This window comes from Terrapene carolina, unplaced genomic scaffold, assembly GCF_002925995.2.
Source record: "Terrapene carolina triunguis isolate 2854851 unplaced genomic scaffold, T_m_triunguis-2.0 Scaffold130, whole genome shotgun sequence".
Classification (NCBI taxonomy): domain Eukaryota; kingdom Metazoa; phylum Chordata; order Testudines; family Emydidae; genus Terrapene; species Terrapene triunguis.
The window spans coordinates 7,809,941-7,824,256 of record NW_020664481.1 but is presented as its reverse complement, the minus strand read 5'-3'; positions in this window follow the sequence as shown (position 1 = coordinate 7,824,256).

Below are 14,316 nucleotides of genomic sequence, written 5' to 3'. Positions count from 1 at the left end.
CTGATATGCAGGGGCAAGTAAAACTCATTAGACACCAGATGTTGTCAGGTCACAAAATAAACAAATAACCCAGAAGAAAAATGTTATTTTACTCTAGCCTCAGCGATCATAATTGTTGGAAGTTACAGGCAACAATATTTGGTTAAAACTTTTAAGGCAAGAATAATTTTCAAGTTGACAGTGACCCTATAATCACTGAAGAGATTTATGTTGGCATAAACTCTCTCTCCCATTACCCAACCCACAACGTGCATATAAAATATAGTGCACGGAAATACAGTAGTTATGTGCACCACTTCCCTCTGCTGGATGGGATCAGTACTGATCAGCTAAATTTGTTGTAAGACCTGTGTATCTAGCACAGGGGTGGGCAAACTGTTTGGGCTGAGGGCCACATCTGGGTGGGGAAATTGTATGCAGAGCTGGAACAGGGCGTTGGGGTGCGGGAGAGAGTGCGGGGTATAGGAGGGGGTGTGGTGTGCAGGAAGGGGCTCAGGGCAAGGGATTGGGGCAGAGGACAGATCCATCAATATTTCTGAAAAGAAAGACATTAAAATAGACTATAAGTGATCTTTTTTTTTAGCAGCCTCCAGTATTTTGTACCCACATTTTTCACGCACATCTAATTGATCTCATCAATGACTACATTAGAGCTGCCTGTTTTGCATGTACAGTTGTCTGCATTCATAAAAAAGGTGTGTTCCTAAATAGCTACATATGCAAAACATGGGCATGCAAAATAGGAGTGAGAATTTGAAAAGGAGTCCATAAAGGGCCTAATTTTCAAGAAATTAGGACTGCACTTGTGAGCACAAATGATATGTTTAATTTGCATGCATTTACCATGTCTACACATGCAAAATGGGAACCTGCACGTACAACTGACCAATTAGATGCATAGTTGGTCACAGTAATTGTATCCACAGATGAGACCAGTGGTGGGCAACCTGTGGCCCATGGGTCACACACAGTCCATCAGGATAATCCACTTGCGGGCTGCGAGATGGTTCGTTTACATTGACCGTCCGCAGGCACGGCCTCCAGCAGCTACCAGTGGCCGCGGTTTGCCGTTCCCGGCCACTGGGAGCTGTGGGAAGTGTCGGCCAGCACGTCCCTGTGGCCTGTGCCGCTTCCCGCAGCTCCCATTGGCCAGGAACAGCGAACCGCAGCCACTGGCGGGCGGCCGTGTCTGCGGTCGGTCAATGTAAACACACCGTCTTGCGGCCCACCAGCGGATTACCCTGACGGGCCGCAGGTTGCCCACCACTGGATTAGACACTAAACTGCATACCCAAGCTCTTTGAATGCTAGTCTCCAAATGTCTCACTTGCTCTATAAGCAGCAGGGATCACACTGTCTTGGGGGAAAATGCTTTAAAATGATCATTTGCATTTGCAACCACTTCCCAAAAGCAATACATAACCCACCACCTGAAGCCCAGTTATCCAGGTGTGCCTGCCCCTCTTGGAAGGTGTAACACACCCAAGGTGTGTGCAGAGCCAGCCTAAGCACACACCTTGCTGGGTGTTGTGGCTCACATAGCTAACATATTTTTTTGGAATTAATAACCCCAAAGCAGAATTAGGAACAGATGTGTTATAAGGTAGTTAAACCTCAATAACAGTGTTTTAATAATGAGCCCGGGTAACATGAATTACCTCATTAAAGCCTCTATTAAATGAGATCAGCAGAAGTTACAGCCGTGTGGCCAAGGGCAGAACTGGAGCCTTCATTTTAAAGCGCTAGCAAAACTTCCTGAGCTGCCTCTGTGGAAAAGCAGCCGGGGCTAGGAAACAGAGCGGGGGTGTAGCCAGAGACACCTGAGAAGAGCTGGGTGAATTTTGGCAACTAAAACTTTTCTTTCAGCAAAAGATGCAGATTCAGTGACAAAGAACTGGTTTGAAAATTTGTGACTATTTCGCTGAATTTTCCATTCTGAAGAACCTGCCTCCCAGCCCTGCCTAAGAAATAACTGAAAAAAAAAATCAAAATGTTTCATTTTGACATTTTCAAAACAAAATGTTTCAACTGACAACTTTCAGACACGTTTTTTGACAAGTTTCAAAACAACTTTTTAAAAAAAAAATTCCTTTCATTTTATTTAAACCGTAAAACATGTTCACTGCTCAACATCAAAATGATTTTTTTTTTACTTTTTCGATTTGCTGAAAATTTTCCTTTTCAGTTTGTCCCCAAACAATTTCCCCCAATTTTTTAGACTTTCCAGAGACTGAAAAATCCATTATTTGCCAAACTCTATCCTGAGCACTACGCCCAGCCCTCTTCTGAGTCAGAGGATAGTCTTGGAAAGTCTCTGCATATATTCTCCGCATTGGGATAATGTGACTAACCACTACCTGTTCCTCAGGACTGGCATAATGAATTCCTGGTTGTAAAATGCTTTGAAGAGCTAAAGGGCTAAGTGCTGTTAATTATTATTATTTCATTTATAAAATGATTAACTGCAGTGCAGGCAAGGCCTGGAATATCCTGCTGAGGAAGCGTTTGCTGTTGGGGGCAGAGTGGGGAAAGACCAGGTGAATTCCAGTTCCTTCCCATTCCTCAGGTCCTGGCAGACAGGTCTTTGCAGCGTCACGCCTCCCACTGCATCCGAAGCATGAGGTCATAAGTGCGACAAGACAGCTTGTTTGCTACACATCACTGCTTGTGCAAACAGTGGGAGTTGCATGGGACTCCTGCATCAAGAGTGGCGCCAAGGGAAATAATGGTTTGTCCCAGCCCCTCTCCCAGTGTGTTTTTAATGGGTCCATCTATCATTGTTTTGATCCATTATTTTGGAAGGGGAAAAAAAGATGTGGCAACAGCCATATGGTTGTAAACAGATCAACCATATGGCTCCATGGGGGAGGGATAGCTCAGTGGTTTGAGCATTGGCCTGCTAAACCCAGGGTTGTGAGTTCAATCCTTGAGGGGGCCATTTAGGGATGGGGCAAAAATTGAGGATTGGTTCTGCTTTGAGCAGAGGGTTGGACTAGATGACCTCCTGAGGTCCCTTCCAACCCTGATATTCTATGATTCTAAGTTCCTAGAACTAGTCTGGTAACTTTATGGAGCACAGAGTCAGGGATCTGGCGTATTTCAGGCCTGGCAATGCCTCATGTTAAAATGGTAAAGTCAGCCTTGGATGTGGGAAGAATGAAGTGAGTGATAACGAACAACCAGGTATTCAGCTATCCCTGACACTCATGTGAGTTGGGCCAAGTCCATTCAGGAACCCGAGGAATGTGTCTTACTGATCTGGGTCTGTGTGCTGCACTTTCATATATTTGTGTGGAGTGTGGATAACAGCCTATCAGATAAGAACATAAGAACATAAGAATGGCCATACCTGGTCAGACCAAAGGTCCATCCAGCCCAGTATCCTGTCTGCTGACAGTGGCCAATGCCAGGTGTCCCAGAGGGAATGAACCTAACAGGTAATGATCAAGTGATCTCTCTCCTGCCATCCATCTCCACCCTCTGACAAACAGAGGCTAGGGACACCATTCCTTACCCATCCTGGCTAATAGCCATTAATGGACTTAACCTCCATGAATGGATGGACACTCTCCCATCTGCCCTCAACCCCTCACAGCTCTGCCAATGCAGTTGAGGCCTGGGCTGCATCCTAGGACTGCATCCATGCCAACTAGGGACTGGAATGATACCGTCACGCTCATTTGCAACTTGAATGGGGACTTGATTCCAGGCCTCCGGATGTGAAGAGTTACCCCATGATCCCATTTCTACTTCAAGAGCCCTCCCCTTTATGATGCATGATATAACCAGAACTCTGTGTCCATTTTGTTTTTGTGAATGTGGTAATCTCGTGTTAAACAAACCTGATGTGGGACTCTTTGATTTTCCCTTTTATAGAAATCTACCAAGATGACTAAAGTAGGAAATGAAAGATAGACTCAGACTCAGAATAATAGAAATGTAGGGCTGAAAGGGACCTTGAGAGTCATCTAGTCCAGCCCCCCCCACCCCATGCTGAGGGTGGGCCAGGTATACCTAGATTATCCTTGAGAGGTGTTTGTCCAACCTGTTCTTAAAAACCCTCAGTGACATGAATTCCAAAGAGCTTAACTACCCTTAAACTTAGAAAGTTTGTCCTAATATCTAACTTAAATATCCCTTGATGCAGTTTAAGCCCACTGCTTCTTGTCCCAGTGGACATGGAGAACAGTTGATCACTGTCCTCTTTATAACAGCCCTTAACATATTTGAAGACTGTTATCGGGTCCCGCCCTCAGTTTTCTTTTCTCAAGACTAAACATGCCCAGTTTTTTTAACCTTTCCTCACAGGTCAGGGTTTCTAATTTTTTTTAGTATTTGTATTACTCTCCTCTAGACTCTTTCCAATTTGTCCACATCTTTCTTAAAGTGTGTCACCCAGAACTGGACACAGGACTCCAGCTGAGAACTCACCAGTGCCAAGAAGAGCAGGACATGTCTTACATACAACACTTCCGTTAATAAACCCCAGGATGATTTTTTCACAACTGAATCACATTGTTGACTCATATTAAATGTGTGATCCACTGTAACCCCCAGATCCTTTTCAGCAGTACTACCACCTAACCAGTTATTCCTCATTTTCTAGTTGTGCATTTGATTTCTTCTTCCTCAGTGTAATTCTTTGCACTTGCCGTTACTGAATTTCAACTAACTGATTTCAGACCAGTTCTCCAATGTGTGAAGGTTGTTTTGAATTTTAATCCTGTCATCCAAAATGCTTGTAACTCCTCCCAGTTGAGTGTCACCCACAAATTTTATGAATGTACTCTCCACTCCATTATCCAAATCATTAATGAAAATATTTACTAGTACCGGACCCAGGACAAACTCCTGCAGGATTCAACTATGTCCCCCCAATTTGACACTGAACTATTGATAACTGCCCCTTGAGTAAGGTCTTTCAATCGGTTGTGTACCCACTTTATAGTCATTTCACCTAGATGACTTTTCCCCAGTATCCTTATGTGAATGACATGTGGGACTATGTCAAAAGCCTTACTAAAATCAAGATATATCACATCTACTGCTTCCACCTACCTACCTTGTCAATGAAGGAAATTAGTTTGGTTTAGCATGGTTTGTTCTTGACAAATCCACAGTGCTTAATTTGTAATGAAAGTGGTGCCAGGGCTCAAGTAATTAGATGCCGGGGCTCTAGCAATTTTTTTACTTTCATAACTGAGGCAGCAAGCCCAGAGGTGCCAGGGCTATGAACTGACAAACCTAGAGGTGCCAGAGCTATGAATTGCCAAGCTAGAGGTGCCAGAAGTCCTGGCACAAATTAAGCACTGCAAATCCATGTTGGCTAGTACTATTATCCTCTAGGGGTTTACAAATTGATTGTTTAATCATTTGTTCCAGTATCTTTCCAGGTATCGATGTTAGGCTGACTGATATATGATTCCTAGACAGGAACTACTCTCACTAGCCAGACTTTCATTTCTATAATTCCCCGGGTCCACTTTGTTCCCCCTTTTAAAGATATGTACTATATTTGCCCTTCTCTGGTCTTCTGGGACCCAACCTGTCCTTCATGAGTTCCCAAGAATAATTGCTAACGGTTCTGAGATTGCTTCAGTTAGGTCCTTAAGTACCCTATGGTGAATTTCATCAGGCCCTGCTGACGAATGCATCTAACTTATCTAAATATTCTTTAACCTGTTGAAGATGTTGCATGACTCCCAAAAGACATCAGTGTACTTAGATCACTGGCCAGTATGTGTTATGTCAGTCTGCTACGGTTCCCAGCTGGGGATTCAGGCCCAGATCTGCAAGGTGCCTAACTCCTATTGATTGTAATGGGAGTTAGGGGCCTAAATACCTTTGAGGATCTGGACCTTTAGCTCAAGTTGTAGAGGCTCCTCCTGTTAACTCAAAGGTCCCTGGTGATGACCAAGATAACAGTTGCTACACGTACACGGTACAGTACACCCCACTCCCTTCTTCTAAAGAATCCAAGCCAGAGCCTGCTTTTTGTAATGACTAGCATGGTTTGCCCGAGACTCTGGGTCACACCTGGAGCTGATGCTCTTGTACCCAGGTTGGATTTGGCCTGTAGGCTCTGAAGAACGAGCCCTTACGCACCTCCAGGCTCTCCTGGAAAACACAGACATCCCTACTTGTTCAGCTCATCCGCTTTGTTTTCTTTTCCCTTCACTGTAAACTGACTGTGATGTCATGCCCGGCTGCCCCCCACCCCACCCCCAGGCTCCCCATTCCTTTGACACCTCCATAAGCTTCTCCATTTCCTCCATGCATTGGCTTTGCAGTTTGGGAGAATTTATTGAGGGAGTTGAATTGATGAAGACCAGACCACAGAGGATTTGAGTATTAGGTTCACTCCTCCAAACAATGATTTCATTTATAGCCCCGAGCCTTCTTTAGAACTGTCACTTTAATATATCCCAGTTCACCCTTCGACAGAGTGCTGGAGTGGGAGTCTTTTGAAGCACTGTCGAAGCGGGACCGGCCCTATTTCACAGTGACGGGGCACTTGCCAAACACAGCCTCAGGGGCGGAAGCGAGCTCATTGTTTTGAGGATGCCTTTACACCTCTAGGCTGTTTCCATAACTGCAGCCAGGTTCAGAAAAGCTATGCCCGAGGAAAGCTAGAGCCGCTCGAGGGAGCATCTGCCAGGGGCAGAGGAGCCTGGCTGGCTGCGGTAGCAGTGTGGGAGCGCAACGACGTTAGGTAGATCAGAGAGTGGGAATTTTCTGGCTCACCAGGTGAGTTTTCCATCTGGCCTTTCCCGACAGCGAACCGAAGCGCCATCTTAGGGGCATCCATGGAACAATGTCCCACTGCATCCATGGAACAATGCTGCTCTCTGCACCTTCCCTTCCCATGTGCTTAATAATGCTCTCTGGAATCTGGCTTTGGGTCCTTATTTACCTCCCAGGAAAGGCAGATGCAAGGCCTCCCATTGCGTGGCCCTGGCGGGAGGAGCCCCATTCACTTCAGTGGGACCCCCTGAAGGAGTAAGCACTGCTCAGCATGAGCAAGGGTTGCAGAACCAAGACCTGGGATGAGATCAATGGGAGTTTTGCCACTGACGTCAATGAAGTGAGGATTGCACGTCCAGCGGTTGCCTTAGCCTTTCCTAGGATATACCACCATGTAGCCTCTCTCTCTGTGTCACACACACATTGCTTTGTGTGGGGGACACTTTAAAGTTACACCCACACTCCTGGCTGGAGAGAGGAGTTAGGATCTTCTTGAAGCCACATGGTTTTCTCATCTTCTTCCTCTGAACTCCTGGAACCAGATTCCACCCTGGTGTAAGTGGGTAGAATGCTTTCAAGTCCCTAGTGTTTATTTGCTTGTCTTAACTTCTTCCTATCTCCAAGCACATCCCTGATGGGAAAGCTGGTAGGTTTCTATAGACATTGCTCTAAAAACCAGAAGAATCTAATAGAGAATGAGATAATTTCTATTGGTTTTTGACCCATCCTATAGAATTCTATAGCAGACGTATTATTCTCTAATCAATTCTACAGAATGGGTCAATAGACCAACAGGAAAGTTCCCCCTTTCTGTTCAATTCTATAGGACTTTTCCATAGACCCTAGCTTACAACCAGTACTCCACTTAAAGCACAGCAACCTCTTCAAAGCATTCATATTCACCAAGTTCCACAAGTACTGACACACATGCATGCTTTGCCTTTTAATCTTTTACCAAATTTTGAAAGACAGGGGCCCTATTGTTGCTCCCTCCCCACCCCCCGACCCGTGCTTGCCTCTACAAACCTTACAAGTGCTCAAGTAAATCAGGTAATTCTGCTCTTAACTACCCACTGTCATGCACAATTACCACATTTGTGGACGTCCTCTGGACAGCTGCCTTTGACACCATAACACTGAGTGGTTTCCGGTTCCCTGGTGATTTTCCCAGCCTGTCATTAATTTCAATGGCAGTGTCAATCTCATTCAGAGGGAGCAGCCGGACCCTATGGGAATCTGCAGGAGGGCAGGACTTCCATGAAGCTCAGGTTGCAGATCGCAGATTGCGCCAGTGGCAAGAACTCCACCCTGAGCACTGTTTGCTTTCAAAAGGAAGCGCGTAGCTGAATAAGCTGAAGTATTTAAAACACTAATGAAGTTTGCAGGGCTCGGCGTCTTTCGCACTGTGGGATCAGTTGAGTGCAGCGGCTTTACCATCAGCAGTTCTATAGTTCTCCGGTGTCAGAACAGATTTACATAAGACGCATGCAGAGGCCTTCTGATATATGATTCCTAGACAGGAACTACTCTCACTAGCCAGACTTTCATTTCTTGGCTCCCCCGACCTGATCTTTCTCTAATTTTAGAACTCCAAATTGGGTTTATACTGAGAGAGGCTGGAGGATCAGTCATGGAGGGCCAGGGCCAGGGCTGGCAGGAGTACTTTGTAGTTCAGAGTGAGACTGTTTTGCTTTTCTGAGGCACTGCATCCTTTGCAGCTTTGCTGGGCATTTGCTTATTTATTTTATTTATTGTCGCAACAGACTTAAGGTGGCGCAGAGAGCCCGCAAATGGGGCTCCTGGCTTGCACTCCACAAGCTATTTTCCTATGCTGGTGTTGCAAAGGCCCAGGGAAGTTGCAACGAGGAACTCCGCAGCAGTGATATGAAGAGGCCTATGCCTACCTTGGGAGCAGGAGTCTTTGTGGTGCAAGATGCGACCAATCACAACACAGCAGGGCTTTCACCCGACCTGGTGGGTTGGAATGATGGTGGGAATGAGTGCTTGAGGGGCGGGGTGGGGTGGTGTAGAACAGGCCCTGGGTTTGTTTGCACCCGTGTAGCGACACCTGGGTGCTCCATCAGTACAACTCCCTACTGCAGATTCACTCCCCCCACGTAAAATGAGACTTGCATCCATTTGCTAGGACGCTGCACTGCTAGTGCAGCTACCTCGATGCTAAGAGCCCCTGTGCAGCCACACTGCTGCTTCGGTGGCTGGGTCCAGCTCATAGCAACCTCGTTTGTATGTATTTAAGTATCATCATGATTGCTTCAAAACGAGCTAAACTTGAATGGCAACACGGTTCGTTTCCAGCAGGGGCTGCATGGAAGAGCAGGCTTTGGCAGAATCACTGCTCCTATTTTTTTACATTCAGTGCAAGAGAAAATCGAAAGCAAATCCCGCTAGAGAAAACCGAGGTGTCAAGTCCCAGCCTGCACAGTTACTGATTTACTTCAATCCTGTGATGTCTGTTTTGCCATAATACATCAATGGAAACAATTATTAAAAAAAAGGCACCCTGGTGTTCGGGCTTGCCTGTGTCAATGGCTATGGTTTGTTTTGACCATTGTGGAAAATGTCCAAGTCTATTTGGTATTTTTCCCTTGCGATGTTAGCCCTTCCCAACCCGGGCATGATCAGCCACTGAGGTGGGTAAGACCCTTTATTGTTCAATAGGTTCACCCTATCCCTGCTCCAGTACAGCAGTGCAGGGCAGTTTCTCATGTATCCTCATCACAAGGGATAGTCCTCATTTTGGGCCCAATCCATGTAAATAATCTTACGCGCTGGAGCAGCCCCATAGATGGTAACGGAGCTGCAGGATTGGACCCTTTATGTCAAAGGGGGGCAGGGGTCTCCCTCTGTGCGCTTCTCCTGCCTCCAAGCACCGCCCCTGCAGCTCCCATTGGCTGGGAGAGCTGCCGGGGGCAGTGCTTGCAGAGAGGGGCAGCGCGCAGAGCCATGTGCCCCCCGCTCTCCTCCACGGGCTGTAGGGGTGCGTTGGCCCCTTCCAAGAGCGGTGTGGGGCCGGGGTAGGCAGGGAGCCTGCCTTAGCCTTGCTGTGTCCACTGCCGACTGGGAGCTGCCGGAGGTAAGTACTGCCCGGTGGGAGGCTGCATCCCAATCCCCAGCCATGAGTCCCCTCCCGGAGCCAGTAAACCCCCTCCTGAACCCCAAGCCCCAGCCCTGACCCACCTCCCAGAGCCAGCACCCTGTACCCCCTCCTGCACCACAACACTGTCCCAGCCCTGACCCCCCCAGATCCAGCACCCCGTACAACCTTCTGCACCCCAACACTCTGCCCCAGTCCGGAGCCCCCTCCTGCACCCAAACTCCCTCCCTGAGCCCACATCTCCTCCTGCACCCCAACACTCTGTCCCAGCCCGGAGCCCCATCCTGCACCCAAACTCCCTCCCTGAGCCCACACCTCCTCCTGCACCCCAACACTCTGTCCCAGCCCGGAGCCCCCTCCTGCACCCAAACTCCCTCCTAGAGCTTGCACCCCTCACTCCCTCCTGCACCCCAACCTCCTACCCCAGGCTCAACCCACACTGCGAACCCCTCGGCCCCAGCCCAGAGCCCGCACCCCCTGCCCAACCCCAAACCCCTTCCCCAGCCCGGTGAAAGTGAGTGAGGGTGGGGGAGAGCGAGTGAGCGGGGAGGGGCTTTGGAGAAGGGGCGGGGCCTCCGGGAAGGGGCGACGTAGATCCTGGGTTGCCCTTAGACTCAAAAAGTGACCTTGGGCGTAAAAAGGTTGGAGACCACTGCTCTACTGCATGAGCTAAAAGCCATATGCCACTTAGCTAAGACTGTAGCAGCCTCATTAATCTGTAACTGGTCTCGGTGCCACTAGAGGGGACAGAACACCACACCCAGGAGGTGTGTGAGTTACAGATTGAACTGCCATTAGAGAGGACAGCTGTCCTAGGGAAATGAGTAAAGCTGGACAGGAACCAGAGGGAAATTCTGCAGCTTCGACATTTGCTTTCAATCGGAAAGAACTTTGAAATTTTCTGCGGAATGGCGTTTTTTGAAAACAATCCCACTAAGGCCAATGGAAAGAGCCTGTTTCAATAACACTGAAATAGTTCATTCCGATTGCAACGGTTACATTTCTTTTATAATGTAAAATAAATAATATAATGATCAAAGACTTCATTTTGTGGGGAGTGGCTCCTCGTGGTGCAGGGCAAAATTGTGTTGACCTCAGCCCATTCCTGTGGAAAATGGCACTTTCGACAAAACACCACTTTCTGATGGAAAAAAATTCTGCTGGAAAATGTTCTTCTACCTGCTCTAGAAATCAGCCTCCCTTTCACATGGCTCTCCGTGCACTGATGCTCTTTCACGACCCTGAGCCTCTGGCAGGTTGAGACAGGTACTCAAGTGACAAGAAAATGAATGGGGCATGGTACGCATGTGGGGACGAGTGCTTTTCGGCTCGGGAAAGCATAGCATTAAATACGGGCCATGGGCCATCATCAATAGGGACCTGATCCATAGCCCATTAAAGTCAATGGAAATCTTCCCACTGCTTTCAGTGAGCTTTGGAGGAGAATGTAGGAGCAGAGAGGGTCAGTTTGGGGAAGGGTGATAGAGTTTGGAAGCTTAATATAATAATGAGTACTTTGTTCTTCAATATCTGGGGATAACAACCTACCCTCCAAACATTAATTAATTAGGCCTCTCAATCCTTTGTGAAGTGGGTAGGAAACTATTATTACCCACATTTTACAGTTGGGTAAACTGAGGCGCACAGCGATTAAGGGACAAGACCAAGGCCACAGAGGGAGGCAAGAGCAGAGCCAGGAACAGAATTTAGAACACCTGACTCACACACCTATATTCTAACCCCTAACCACCGTCCCTCCCCTTAACCAAACCTCTCTGTTTTGGAAATCAGGTTGAAAATAACCTGGAAAGACTTTTAATAAGTATGATAACAATGCACATTATATTAGCAGGCAATATACACACTATTGTCTTATCAAGGTAAACCTATTCAGTCATCAGTGAGAGATTTTAAATTTTTGGTGCAGAAGAATATTCCACTGCCCTCTCTTGGATGGAACGGCTCAGCTCAGTGCCATAGACTCTATACTGCTTACAACTAATGGAGATTCTCCTTCCGCTCAAGTGGCAGAAGCCTGTGTTTTTGGACAAGATGGCTCTCATGGTCTAGGGAGGAGTTTGATACTCCCTGAAGGATTTGCCTGTTCCAAGTTTGTTTCAGCCGCTTTTAAAATATCATTTCTAAGGGCCACATGTTCGTAACCAGATGCCTGCAAAAGTGCTTGTGCACCAGTTAAACCCCATTATTCCCATGCCAGGCTATTGGAAGACCAAGAATCCTCTTGCATTCCTGATCCCACATATGCATGCCAGTTTATATATGCAAATAGGGTTTATGTGGGGGGGAGGGGTGCATGAAAATTTGGGAAGGGGAAACAGTTGCATGTTACTTTGACCATTTGGCCCTAGCCCTCATTTTGCTTAGCCCTCTTTTTAGCCCACAAAATGTGTGCCTGCCCTGCGGCTAATTGAATTGTGGGTAGCCAAGTTACTTGCACTTTGAAATTCTTGGTTGGCACTTGGCAGGCATTAAAAACGTGTCTTTCAAATTTGGCAAGCGCAGCTAGGAAAAATGGCCTCCACAGAGCTCAAAAATGCAATTCCCACCTCATTCCAGCTTTTATTCTGCTCCTCACTTGTCTTATTCCACGAACGATGCCTGGGCTTGTACAAAGAAGGAAGAATAAAGCTTTTTGTCACAAGAATTAATTGTATCTGTGGTGCTATAAACTAGCACACTCTGTTGCTGCTGAGTAATGCTATGCTACTGCATCTTGAGTCAGGGTAGTGAACATGCAAATAATCAGAACACATTTCTACCCATTGGATAATGAAGTCCTTAATTGAATTGGCTTTTGTCTTCAACATTATTTATAAGACTGGCGTGTGCTCCAGTGTTTCAGACTTACAAAGCAGAACCAAGTATTTGGTACTCCCGTGCACTGCCTGGCTAGCTTTCCCTACTGAAAAGATCCAGATTAAAGCGTCTTTTAAAAACAGGGCGGGTGACACTAAAGGTCAGCAGCAGCTGGCGTGGTTACTGTCAGGCAGGTGGAGATGAATGGAAGGCTGTCCCGGCTTTCAACAAAACGGCTCTTTTCTCGGAATTGATAGAAAGCCTCTACTAACAGTTTAATATTAGTCAGACTTCGCTCCTCTTTGCAGGTTACCTGTTGGCTTCTTCTTGACTCTTAACAACCTTCGTGCCGGGCCTCAGATTTTTTAGGGCCAAGAATTAAGACAAGTCTTGGTGTTCAAGCAGAGAGATTAGCCGGATTGAACACATTCATTCTGTCTGCCTAAAAAGATCTGAAGTTTCCCAAGCCCTGCAGATATTAAACCTGGAATGGATTATTTGTGGGTTGTCTCTCAAAGAACACTAGCACGATCCTTATGCCCACACCTCCTTTTTCTGTGATCTTGTCGGCTCTTGAGCTAAGTAGGGTCAAGCCAGGGGAACCTCGGGTTGGGAAATCTCTCATCAGGAACCAGGTGCTGCTGGAAGCAGGGTTGGTAATCTGGTGTGTGACATTCTTTGCTCTGAGTCAGGACGGAGCCAGAGCTCCAGCGTGGTGCTACAGGGCACTGTGCTGCTAGAGGTATAATCCTTTATAGTGTGCCACTGGAACCCTAACCAGTGGAAGCCCTCTTCTGCCCCCGGCACCTCCTCTACCCCAGTAGCAGGAGGGCAGAGGTGCAAGATCTGGCTGCGGGGCAGAGGCACCAGTGGAGGAGGGCGTTTGCAGCTGGATTATAACCCCTTCCCGCCACCTCACAAAGAGCCCACCACACTGGCTAGAGCTGAAGTCGTTACGGTCAGGAAATATTTCCCTTTTCACAGCGGCAGGGGTGATAAACCCGAGAGTCCTGGTCCAGTTCCATCTTGGGTCATTACATTCTGCCCCCATGAAATCCGACGGTCATTTCCAGTGATTAATCCTCTTCACTTCAGTACAGCTTCATAGTCACTCGACTACCCCAAATCCAGAATCATTTTGGTAAGTAATATTCCTACCCCATGAGGGAGATAGGGGTTAGAATCTGGGAAAATACCCCATCATTCTTGCTCTCAAAAGAAAGGGTAAGCAACAGCCCAATGCACCTCACTCCCCTTCACCCCCCGCATGCTCGGATCGATCAGTTTCTTTGGTACACCTACCAGAACTGCCCATCACCATGGCATCTAGGCTAGCATTCCCAGAGCAACAAGATAGCTGCCGATCAGAAGCCTACTCTACGTCTTGCAAGTGCAAATGGTTAGTCAATATTTGGAAAGCACTTTGACGACTTAAAGCACCCCATTGGCTTATTAATTATTTAAATAAACTCAGCACAAAACCCCTGCAATCCTTTTAGCTAGGCACGTATACCGGTCAGCAAAATCAATAGCATAACTAGCTCGGAAAGCGTTCTCTCTTTTATGAACGCACACATGTGCTCCGCATTGCTGCCTGGCACAGTACATTGCTGTCAGGCAGGGCTAGGTCGATGCTATCC